General features: G+C 37.9%; 1 pseudogene; it reads left to right on the forward strand.

Annotated features, from left to right (window-relative positions):
• The first annotated feature begins 9,759 nt into the window (after positions 1 to 9,759).
• Positions 9,760 to 10,654, forward strand: LOC109557051 (CBY1-interacting BAR domain-containing protein 1 pseudogene; annotated as a pseudogene).
• The last annotated feature ends 719 nt before the right edge of the window (positions 10,655 to 11,373 follow it).

The following is an 11,373-nucleotide window of genomic DNA, read 5'->3' on the forward strand; positions in this document are numbered from 1 at the left end:
GTTCACCCAGCAACAGCTGTGGGATCCAGATTACAAATTTCTCTCAAGGCAGTATGAACATGAGCGTGAAATAGTCATCTCTTCTTCCAAAACAAATTTGCCAGGGCGTTGCTGTCTCAATATTTCTGTAAACTAAAATGCACCACTTTCGGAGTGGAGTGAGTTGAATCCTAAATTCTTAGGAAATAAAGCGCACAATACTCAAGAGGACACATACGGAAATATTTTTTTTTTTGGAATCTCAAAATCAGTTGGCGGTTGGTAGCAAGGCTGAACAAAGACCCAGTCAAAGATTCTATCACTATTTTAGGTACTTGAATCTCAGAAAGTAAACATATTTGTAGTTGGATTAATACTTATCTTTTGGGAACCATCTCCAGCATAATGCAAGCACATTATTACATAATTTAGAAGAATATCATATGTGTTGGCTTATAAATATCACAGCAGAATTGGGCGAAGACATCCAGACTAAACTATTTAAAATCCAAGCTCACAGTGGCTGGAAAATGCCTAATGTAGATGGAAGGTAAAACTCTGAATTGCTGGCCTCATCTGAGATTGTAATAAAAGTGAATGGCGAGTTTGAATTATCTAGCTTTATATTCTAATTTTAGCTCAACAAGCATTGAGCATATTCTATATTTTTAATGTTATACCAAGTCCCAGAAATACAAAGATGAAAGACACGTACTCTGCCCTGCCCCTGGGAAGCACACTGTATAATGGAAAACACATGTGCAATAGAGTTACTGTGACTCTAACCAAAAAGTCTGCCTACAGGAAGGGCTTCTAGGCTGTAGGTAAAGGCATTTAGCTTGTTTGTGCATTAGCCACATTTTTATAACCATAAACAAATAATTATCCTAGCTGTCATCTCTGCATTAACAGTTTATAGCATTTTATTAACAATGTACTTTAACATGAACTATTTGATGTATCTTTCACAAGAGTTCTATCAAATAAGCAGGTAAGGAGAAAACTGAAACATCAATATATCTCAGATTTGGAAGCCATATTAAATAGCTTTAAAGCCCATCTGTGGGTGGTGAACACACGTGTGGTATTACATTAAAAAGGATTCCGAGCTGCTGTGAGGTTTAATGGGGAAAAGCTCACAATTGATTGAGAATATCTGTTAGGGCTGATAGGGGATGGAGTGGCAGAACCCGTGTCTGTATTTATGAATCATTTTCTATCTTATTCACAGCTGCTTTTAGAAGACTAATGGTAGTAACGACCCCTTAGCAGTTTCCTGCTGAATACTGAAGACTAGATGGCCATATGTCCCTCTGTCCAGATAATTCCAGGCCTTCATTACAGTCCAGAATAGAATAAGTTCCAGTATTTTTGCTTAGCTCCATTATGTGTGTGTGTGCTAAGTCGCTTCACTCCTGTCCAACTCTTTGAGACCCTATGAACTGTAGCCTGCCAGGCTCCTCTGTCCATGGGATTTCCAGGCAAGAATACAATACTGGAGTGGGTTGTGATGCCCATCTCCAGGAGATCTTCCCAATCCAGAGACTGAACCTAATCTTTTATGTCTCCTGAATTGGCAGGTGGATTCTCTACCACTAGCACCACCTGGGAAGCCCAGCTCCATTATTCCCTTCTCTAAATAATCAGACATTATTCACAAAGTCCATTGTTATCAAAATTCTCTGAGCATTTCAAAGTGAACGATCCATTTTTAAGCATTTTCAAATGTTTCACAATAGTGAACCAAATAACCCTCAACGTACATTTTAATATTTGTCTTTTCATTGACATCAATATAACATTATTACCAATACTGTGCTTATTCAGCCAGGATTTTAATTTGCCTCTGACTGCTCTTTTTCTTTTTTTTTATCCTTTACTATATGGTTCATTCTTGCCTACCCAACACCACTAGTGACTTTGCAAATATTTCCAACAGCACACTTTCCAATAAAATGTGTTTATAATAAAATCTGAATTCTGTGGAAGTAAATTTCTATACACATTGAAAAAATAAAAATACATCATTTTAATTTTATGAAATTCTCTAATTTTTGAAGTTTATGTGGATTTTTTTTGGGGGGGGCATACTAACATTGAGCTCAAAAACTGTCATCTTGGTATCATTTCTATGAACATTAAAATCAGCAAGGTAGACATTAAGTCGGGCTTCCTTAGTGGTGCAGAAGTACAGAGCCTGCCTGCCAATGCAGGAGATGAGGGTTCGATCCCTGGGTCAGGAAGATCCCCTGGAGAAGGAAATGGCAACCCACTTCAGTATTCTTCCCTGGGAAACCCCATGGTCAGAGGAGCCTGGCGGGCTACAGTCCATGGGATCGCAGCAACAACAACAATAAAAACAAAACCGCAGCCATACTGAGAAGTAATTTTTATTTAGCATATGAATCTATGATTCTAGTTACACTGATGCTAATGGGGACTACTAGGGAAACCCACTCCAGTGCTCTTGCCTAGAAAATCCCATGGACGGAGGAGCCTGGAAGGCTGCAGTCCAAGGGGTCACTGAGAGTCGGACACGACCAAGTGACTTCCTACTTTCACTTTCCACTTTCATGCATTGGAGAAGGAAATGGGTTCTTGCCTGGAGAATCCCAGGGACGGGGGAGCCTGGTAGGCTGCCGTCTATGGGGTCACACAGAGCTGGACACAACTGAAGCGACTTAGCAGCAGCAGCAGCAGCAGCAGCAGCAGCAGGGAAACACCCAAACAGAGAGCATAGAATTCCTGCAGAAGAAGAGATGTACAGCACACTCCACCATTCTTCTTCCAATACCATATTTGGTATTTTTAAAATACTGTTTAAGAGATTTCAAATTCAAATTTAAACTTATTACTTTGAAACTCCTATGGTCATCTCTTCTTCCTTTAGCTTCTGTAGGACTTGACTGCATTCAGGCCCTTATCCTCTACTATATGGTATCTTGCATGGTAAATGCTCAGTAGATAATAATGAATTCTTGAACCAGAAAGAGGAATTTTTAGATTATGGATGTGCTTAAGAAGAGAATGCCATTTCAGAGAATTTTCCCCAAGAAAACACTTATATGCAAAATGTGAATGATGCAATGTTATCTATAGTAGTAAACCATTTAAAACTACATAAATGTCTAAACACTGGAGATAGGTGAAAAATCATGGTATATCTAAATTACTGAATTTATGACAGCCATTAAAATGTTTAGTATAAAAAATGTCATTTCATATCAAGTGAAAAAAGCCAGTTATATAACTTTATAGAGCATTCTTATATAAATATGATTTTTCATAAAATAGCACTTATAACTATATAGTGTACTTAAAATTCGGGGGAGGGGTATTTTGTAAAATTTTCTATAAGAAATATGAATTTTTTTTTTTTAACGACAAAAATGTTTCCACAAAAAGTTTTAAACTTCCCGAAGAACAGTTTCTCTGGCAAGTAGCATGGAATAAATGATTCCAGTGCTGAAGAGTTAGCTGCATAATGAAATCTGATTGGTGAGTCATCACAGAGGACGCTTTTCTTCCTTTGGCTTCCAGGGCTAAGACCAGGAGAGGCCAGATACGTTATGCCAGTAACATAACTAGTTATTGGCAAAATAGCAGCTCCAATAGAAACATTCCATTGAAGAAGTTTCCAAGATGATTAAAATGTGTATGCATGTGTGATAAGTGGGTTCAGTCACGTCCGACTCTGTGTGACCCTCTGGACTGTGGCCTGCCAGGCTCCTCTGTCCGTGACATTCTCCAGGCAAGAATGCTGGAGTGGGTTGCCATATCCTTTTCAGGGGATCTTCCCAATCCAGGGATTGAACCTGTGTCTCTTACATTTCCTACATTGGTACCACTAGTGCCACCCGGGAAGGCCCTAAAATGTATATATAGAAAGATATTTAACCAATCATCTGTAATATTGAATAAGACAATAGCAATGTTAGGGCTTTGCAGATGGCTCAGTGGTGAAGTATCTGCCTGCCAAGGCAGTAGACACGGGAGACGTGGGTTTGATCCCTAGGTCAGGAAGTTCCCCTGGAGTAGGAAATGGCAACCCACTCCAGTATTCTCGCCTGGAAAATTTCACGGGCAGAGGAGTCTGGCAGGCTATAGTCCATGGGGTCACAAAGAGTCGGAGAAGACTGAGCACCCACACAAAAATGTCAAAGGAAAACACATATCTTTTATTTTGCCACTGTTACCACTTACAGTTTGCCATCCAAGACAGCACATTCTAAGAGTGTTAACAGGGGTAGTGAGGGATAGGAAAGCTAGGTATTCCTAAGTATACTTATTTTTTTAACTTCTTTATTGATGTTATATTAGCATACAGCAAACACCACATATTTTAAGTGTACAGTTTGATGAATTTTGACGTATGTTTACACCCATGAAACCATTCATATGATCAAAGTAATGAACATGTCCATCATTCCCAAAGCTTTCCTTATGTTTTTATTAATGCTCTCTCCAACCTCTCCTCACTCCACCCACATACCCTGTCCCCAAAGCAATTTGTCACTTTAGATTACAGACTAATTTCTCACTCTGGATTCATTTGCACTTCCTAGAATTTTATATAAATAGAATTATGTTGAGTATACTCTATTTTTACTTGCTTCATTCACTCAGCATAATTATTTGGAGATTAATTCTTGGTGTAGAATATACCAACAGTTCATTCATTTTTATTGCTGAGCAGAATTCCATTATATAAATTTTTGCATAGAATAATTATATTAATGTTATACACATTGTAAATTATATTAATTTTTATAAATATTTATTATATAAAATAATATGTATATAAAATTATATGACAAACATATAAAATACAAGTTTATCTGTTCACTTGTTTGATTTGTTTAGAGATTTTGGCAATTAAACATAAAGCTTTTTTGAACAGTACTTTTACAAGACTTTGTGTGGAAAGACTTTTATTGCCCTTTAATGAATACTTTGGAGTGTACTATCTGGATCACATGGCAGAGGTGGGTGTAATTTTTTAAGAAACTGCCAAACTCTCGAAGTAATTGTACTATTTTATATCCTCTTCAGCATTATACGGGGACTTCCCACGTGGTGCTAGTGGTAAAGAATCTGCTTGCCAATGCAGGAGACACAAGAGACATGGGTTTTATCCCTGGTCCAGAAGATCCCGTGGAGCAGGATATGGCAACCCACTCCAGTATTCTGGCCTGGAAAATCCCAAGGATAGAGTAGTCTGGTGGGCTACAGTCCATGGAGTTGCAAGGAGTTGGACACAACTGAGCATTCAGCATTATATAAGAGTTCTAGCTACTCTACATTCACTTGGAATGTTCATTCTTTATAAATTTAGCCATCCTCATAGATATGTGGTGGTTCCTCATTGCAATTTTAATTTGCATTTCTTTAATGATGAATTGTGCTGTGTGTTGCTTCATTTGCTTATTTGCCTCAATAGTATATCTGTTTTGGTCTATTCAAACCTTCTGCCCATTTTAAAAAAATAAGTTATCTTTTTTATTGAGTTTCAGAGGTTTTTATATATTCTGAATATAAATATGAATCATATTTTAGATCATATGAATGATTTAAAAATTTTCTCCTTACCATTAGTTTTCAACAAATGCATCATTAGACAAGTTGTAGTTTTATTCTTGTTTCTTGTACTTGGTATTCATTGATATTATTGATCTGTGGAATCATAGACTTCACTGAATTTGGAATTTTTCAGCCTTTATTTCTTCAAATATTTTTTTAGTCCTTGTCTTCTGTGAGCACTCCATTAAATGTATTAGCCACATAACATTGTTCTACATCTCACTGATTCTCTATCCATTTTTAAAAATTCTCCTTTATTTCTGTTTCTGCTTTATTTCTGTAAATAGACATATTCCCAAGTCTTCATGCTTGCAAATTTTTACATCTGGAATGTTGCTTTTTCACAAACCCCATCCAGTGTGTTATTCTTATCCAACATTTTAACTTATAGAAATGAAATTTTTCTTTTTAATATCTTCTACTTCTATACTTTTTGAACATATAGAATAGGGTTTTGAGAACTATTTAAATGTTTTTATTTGCTAATTATAACATTTATAACATCAGACTTTTAACTGATTGATTTTTTCCCTCTCATTATGAGTCATATTTTTCTATTATTTTGTTCAATCATTTTTTATTGAATTCCAACATTGTGAGCATCACTTTGATAGATGCTGGATATTTTTGTATTGTCGTAAATATTCTTGAGCTTTGTTCTGGGTCACAATTAATTTATTTGGGTACTGTTTGTTCTTTCTTTTAAGATTTGTTAGGTGAAGCTGGAGAAGTGTTTTAGATCAATGATATCCTATAACTGATGAAGACACCAGTGAGCCCACCATGATGCCCTACGAATCGGGAGGTTTTTCAGTCTGGAGAGAAGAAAGGCTATAATCAGCCCTATATCCCTGCCAGGGACTGTCATCTTTAACCCATTCGGGTGATTCTTTCCATGGCCTTGGGTAGTTTCCTCACCCCTGTTCACTCATCACCACTCTGCTAAAGAAACAAAGAGATGGGCTCAGATCTCCAGGTTCTCTTTCTGTGCAGCTCTCTCCTCTGCAGCCCTTTGGGTAGGTAAACTCTGGGCAGCTGTTTTTCCTCAAACTCCCAGCTTTGTCTCTTCAACTCAGGATGTTGGCCAGACTCTGTCTTCATATTCTATGGCCTGGAAGCCCTCTCAACATAGAAATATAGGGAAATTCATAGAGCATACCACATTTCTCTCCACTTTTCAGGCATCACTGTCCTCCATTCCCTGATAGTAATACCTTGAAAACCCTTATTCCATATATACTGTCTATTTTTTTTCAGGTTCAGTGATAATTCTGTTCCCAGAAATTACATCTTAGTTGGAAATCAGATCAGATCAGTCAGATCAGTCGCTCAGTCATGTCCGACTCTTTGCAACACGCCAGGCCTCCCTGTCCATCACCAACTCCCAGAGTTCACTCAGACTCAGGTCCATTGAGTCAGTGATGCCATCAAGCCATCTCATCCTTTGCCGTCCCCTTCTCCTCTTGCCCCCAATCCCTCCCAGCATCAGAGTCTTTTCCAATGAGTCAACTCTTCGCCTGAGGTGGCCAAAGTACTGGAGTTTCAGCTTTAGCATCATTCCTTCCAAAGAAATCCCAGGGCTGATCTCCTGCAGAATGGACTGGTTGGATCTCCTTGCAGTCCAAGGGACTCTCAAGAGTCTTCTCCAACACCACAGTTCAAAAGCATCAATTCTTCGGTGCTCAGCCTTCTTCACAGTCCAACTCTCACATCCATACATGACCACAGGAAAAACCATAGCCTTGACTAGACGAACCCTTGTTGGCAAAGTAATGTCTCTGCTTTTGAATATGCTATCTAGGTTGGTCATAACTTTCCTTCCAAGGAATAAGCGTCTTTTAATTTCATGCCCGCTGTCACTATCTGTAGTGATTTTGGAGCCCAGAAAAACAAAGTCTGACACTGTTTCCCCATCTATTTCCCATGAAGTGATGGGACTGGATGCCATGATCTTCATTTTCTGAATGTTGAGCTTTAAGCCAACTTTTTCACTCTCCACTTTCACTTTCATCAAGAGACTTTTTAGTTCCTCTTCACTTTCTGCCATAAGAGTGGTGTCATCTGCATATCTGAGTTTATTGATATTTCTCCCGGCAATCTTGATTCCAGCTTGTGTTTCTTCCAGTCCAGCGTTCCTCATGATGTACTCTGCATATAAGTTAAATAAACAGGGTGACAATACACAGCCTTGACAAACTCCTTTTCCTATTTGGAGCCAGTCTGTTGTTCCATGTCCAGTTCTAACTGTTGTTTCCTGACCTGCATACGATTTCTCAAGATGCAGGTCAGGTGGTCTGGTATTCCCATCTCTTTCAGAATTTTCCACAGTTTATTGTGATCCACACAGTCAAAGGCTTTGGCATAGTCAATAAAGCAGAAATAGATGTTTTTCTGGAACTCTCTTGCTTTTTCCATGATCCAGTGGATGTTGGCAATTTGATCTCTGGTTCCTCTGCCCTTTCTAAAACCAGCTTGAACATCAGGAAGTTCACAGTTCACATGTTGCTGAAGCCTGGCTTGGAGAATTTTGAGCATTTCTTTACTAGCGTGTGAGATGAGTGCAATTGTGTGGTAGTTTGAGCATTCTCTGGCATTGCCTTTCTTTGGGATTGGAATGAAAACTGAACTTTTCTAGTCCTGTGGCCACTGCTGAGTTTTCCAAATTTGCTGGCATATTGAGTGCAGCACTTTCACAGCATCATCTTTCAGGATTTGGAATAGCTCAACTGGAATTCCATCATCTCCACTAGCTTTGTTCATAGTGATGCTTTCTAAGGCCCTCTTGACTTCACATTCCAGGATGTCTGGCTTAGGTCAGTGATCACACCATCGTGATTATCTGGGTCATGAAGATCTTTTTTGTACAGTTCTTCTGTGTATTCTTGCCATCTCTTCTTAATATCTTCTGCTTCAGTTAGGTCCATACCATTTCTGTCCTTTATCGAGCCCATCTTTGCATGAAATGTTCCTTTGGTATCTCTGATTTTCTTGAAGAGATCCCTAGTCTTTCCCATTCTGTTGTTTTCCTCTATTTCTTTGCATTGATCACTGAAGAAGCCTTTCTTATCTCTCCTTGCTATTCTTTGGAACTCTGCATTCAGATGTTTATATCTATCCTTTTATCCTTTGCTTTTCACTTCTCTTCTTTTCACAGCTATTTGTAAGGCCTCCTCAGACAGCCATTTTGCTTTTTTGCATTTCTTTTCCATGGGGATGGTCTTGATCCCTGTCTCCTGCACAATGCCACGAACCTCATTCCATAGTTCATCAGGCACTCTATCTATCAGATCTAGGCCCTTAAATCTATTTCTGACTTCCACTGTATAATCATAAGGGATTTGATTTAGGTCGTACCTGAATGGTCTAGTGGTTTTCCCTACTTTCTTCAATTTAAGTCTGAATTTGGCAATAAGGAGTTCAAGGTCTGAGCCACAGTCAGCTCCTGGTCTTGTTTTTGCTGACTGTATAGAGCATAGGGGACTGGAATGCAAAAGTAGGAAGTCAAGAAACACCTGGCGTAACAAGCAAATTTGGCCTTGGAAGCAGGGCAAAGACTAATAGAATTTCGCTAAGAAAATTCACTGGTCATAACAAACACGCTCTTCCAACAACACAAGAGAAGACTCTATACATGGACATAGTTGGAAATGGCTATCCCTAAATGTATTCATTCTTACTTGGAGTGACAACCTATAAGCCTCAGCATTCTGAATAGTGAATAAGCAACCGTAACGTTCAGATGATCACATACAGTCACGGAGTCTCAACTATTCCTCTGTGAAATAACTCATACAAAAAGAAAAGAAAAAAATAGATGGCTTTGACCTGAACTGTTGTTTAGTGGGTACTGTTTTCAGTAAATACTTTATACTTTATCTTTTTAAAATTAATACTTTTCATACTGTTCTTGAGTAGTGATATCTATTAAAGTACTGTGTATTAATTTTGGTTTTTACTGCCAAATTAGAGTCCTTTTCAATAGACTATTGGAGTAGGAAATGGCAACCCATTCCAGTATTCTGGCCTGGAAAATCCCATGGACAGAAGAGCCTAGTGGTCTATCATCCATGGGATCACAAAAGTGGGACACAACTTAGTGACTAAACCAACCACAAAGATAAATTTAGAAATTCTTTATTTTACATCTGTTTTTTCTTAAAATTCGGGATGTTTGGAGCCCCTGTCATCAGGCCACAGCCCAGAGTCCCCAGTCATGCGTGAGGCGAGATGTTGAGACTCAGCTTGGGAAACCAGGACGTTCAAACCCAACAATTACAAGATGCTGCCACAAATGTGCAGAAGCATCTTGGAGAGCTGTGCCAAATCTCTGCTGCTTACGTGCAGAAAACTGCCAGACTGTGACACAAAGCAGAACTCCTGGTGAATGACATCAATGTGTATGTCTCTACAGAGACCCCAAATTTAAAGAGGGTTCTGAAGAACTTTGCTGATGAGTTTGCCAGACTTCAGGATTATTGACAGGCAGAAGTTGAAAGATTTGAAGTCAAAGTATTAGCTGAACCTTTGAAAGCTTATGGAACCATTGTAAAAATAAAATAAGATGACTCAAAGCAATATTAACAGCAAGGAATCAAGAAGCTAAACAGTTAACTCAGAAAGAACACATCAGAGAAACCCATCTGATTGACATGTTATTTCACAGGCAGAAACTGAATTATGAAGAGCTACCATGGATGCTGTCTGAACAACTTTTCATCTGGAGGAAACTACTGACAATTTTCAAAAGCAGAAAATAAAGGATATAAAGACTATATTTTCAGAATCTATCACTATTGAAATGTTATTTCACAGTGAAGCTGTAGAGGTCTACACTGCTATCTACCAAAATAAACAAAAGACTAATGAAGACTTGGAGGTTTTCCGAAATTCTCTGTATCCACCAGATGATTTACCTTGTTTAGATATCGTAAGAGCAAATCAAAGGCATCTCTTCAGAAATCCTGTCAGCTAAATTTTTATCTGGAACAGGACAGCTATCTACCTATCGACTAAGAAATGATAGACAAGCAGAAGATGATTGATGAAGAGGAGGAAGACAGACATTACAGAAGAAAAAATTAAATTTCTTAAGTAAACTTTGCATTTCCATTTTCTATCTTAAATAACTGGGAAGCCAGATCTACTAAAACTGTAAAACTTTATACTGGTTTGATATGTTAAACCTCAAAATGAAATCCTACCGGAAATGGAGAAATTATTAAAGGAAATTTATGCTGACCAATGAAAATATAAATAAATAAAGAATAAAATTCAGGATGTTTCTATGTAAACTTAACTTTAGAAGAATATACAGGCTAAAACAATAGGGATATTTTATAATAAAGAAAATATAATTTTTGTGTAGATAAAGCATACCAACTTATAGCACTTCATATCAAATGCTCAGACTGTACCTATAGGTAAAATCACTTTAACTGCTTTGCCTGGGTTGATTGCTTGGTTGCTTCAAACTCCCTAGCAATTCAGTTAAATTGGTTAGACCATTATATAATATGAAACTGACAGGTTGTTTCACTGAACTGACTCACAAAGTCAATCAAAAGTTGAACTGGTTTTATATGGAGTCATAGACAATCTGGGAATAATCTCATGTAGAGTGCTGTGGGGTTTGGAGAGCACTGAAAAAACACTTGTGAATCCCTTCTTTTCTTCTAATGTTTTTATCAAAGGATTTTGAAGATACAGTATTTAAGCTCCTTAGAGCTAAAGTGTCTTTGGTATTTGAAGAAATAATCTGTGATTGCAAATAGTCTATGAAATGTATTTTTGCATCACAATATCAAGTGAGGAATC

Source organism: Bos indicus, chromosome 3 (genome assembly GCF_029378745.1).
Source record: "Bos indicus isolate NIAB-ARS_2022 breed Sahiwal x Tharparkar chromosome 3, NIAB-ARS_B.indTharparkar_mat_pri_1.0, whole genome shotgun sequence".
Classification (NCBI taxonomy): domain Eukaryota; kingdom Metazoa; phylum Chordata; class Mammalia; order Artiodactyla; family Bovidae; genus Bos; species Bos indicus.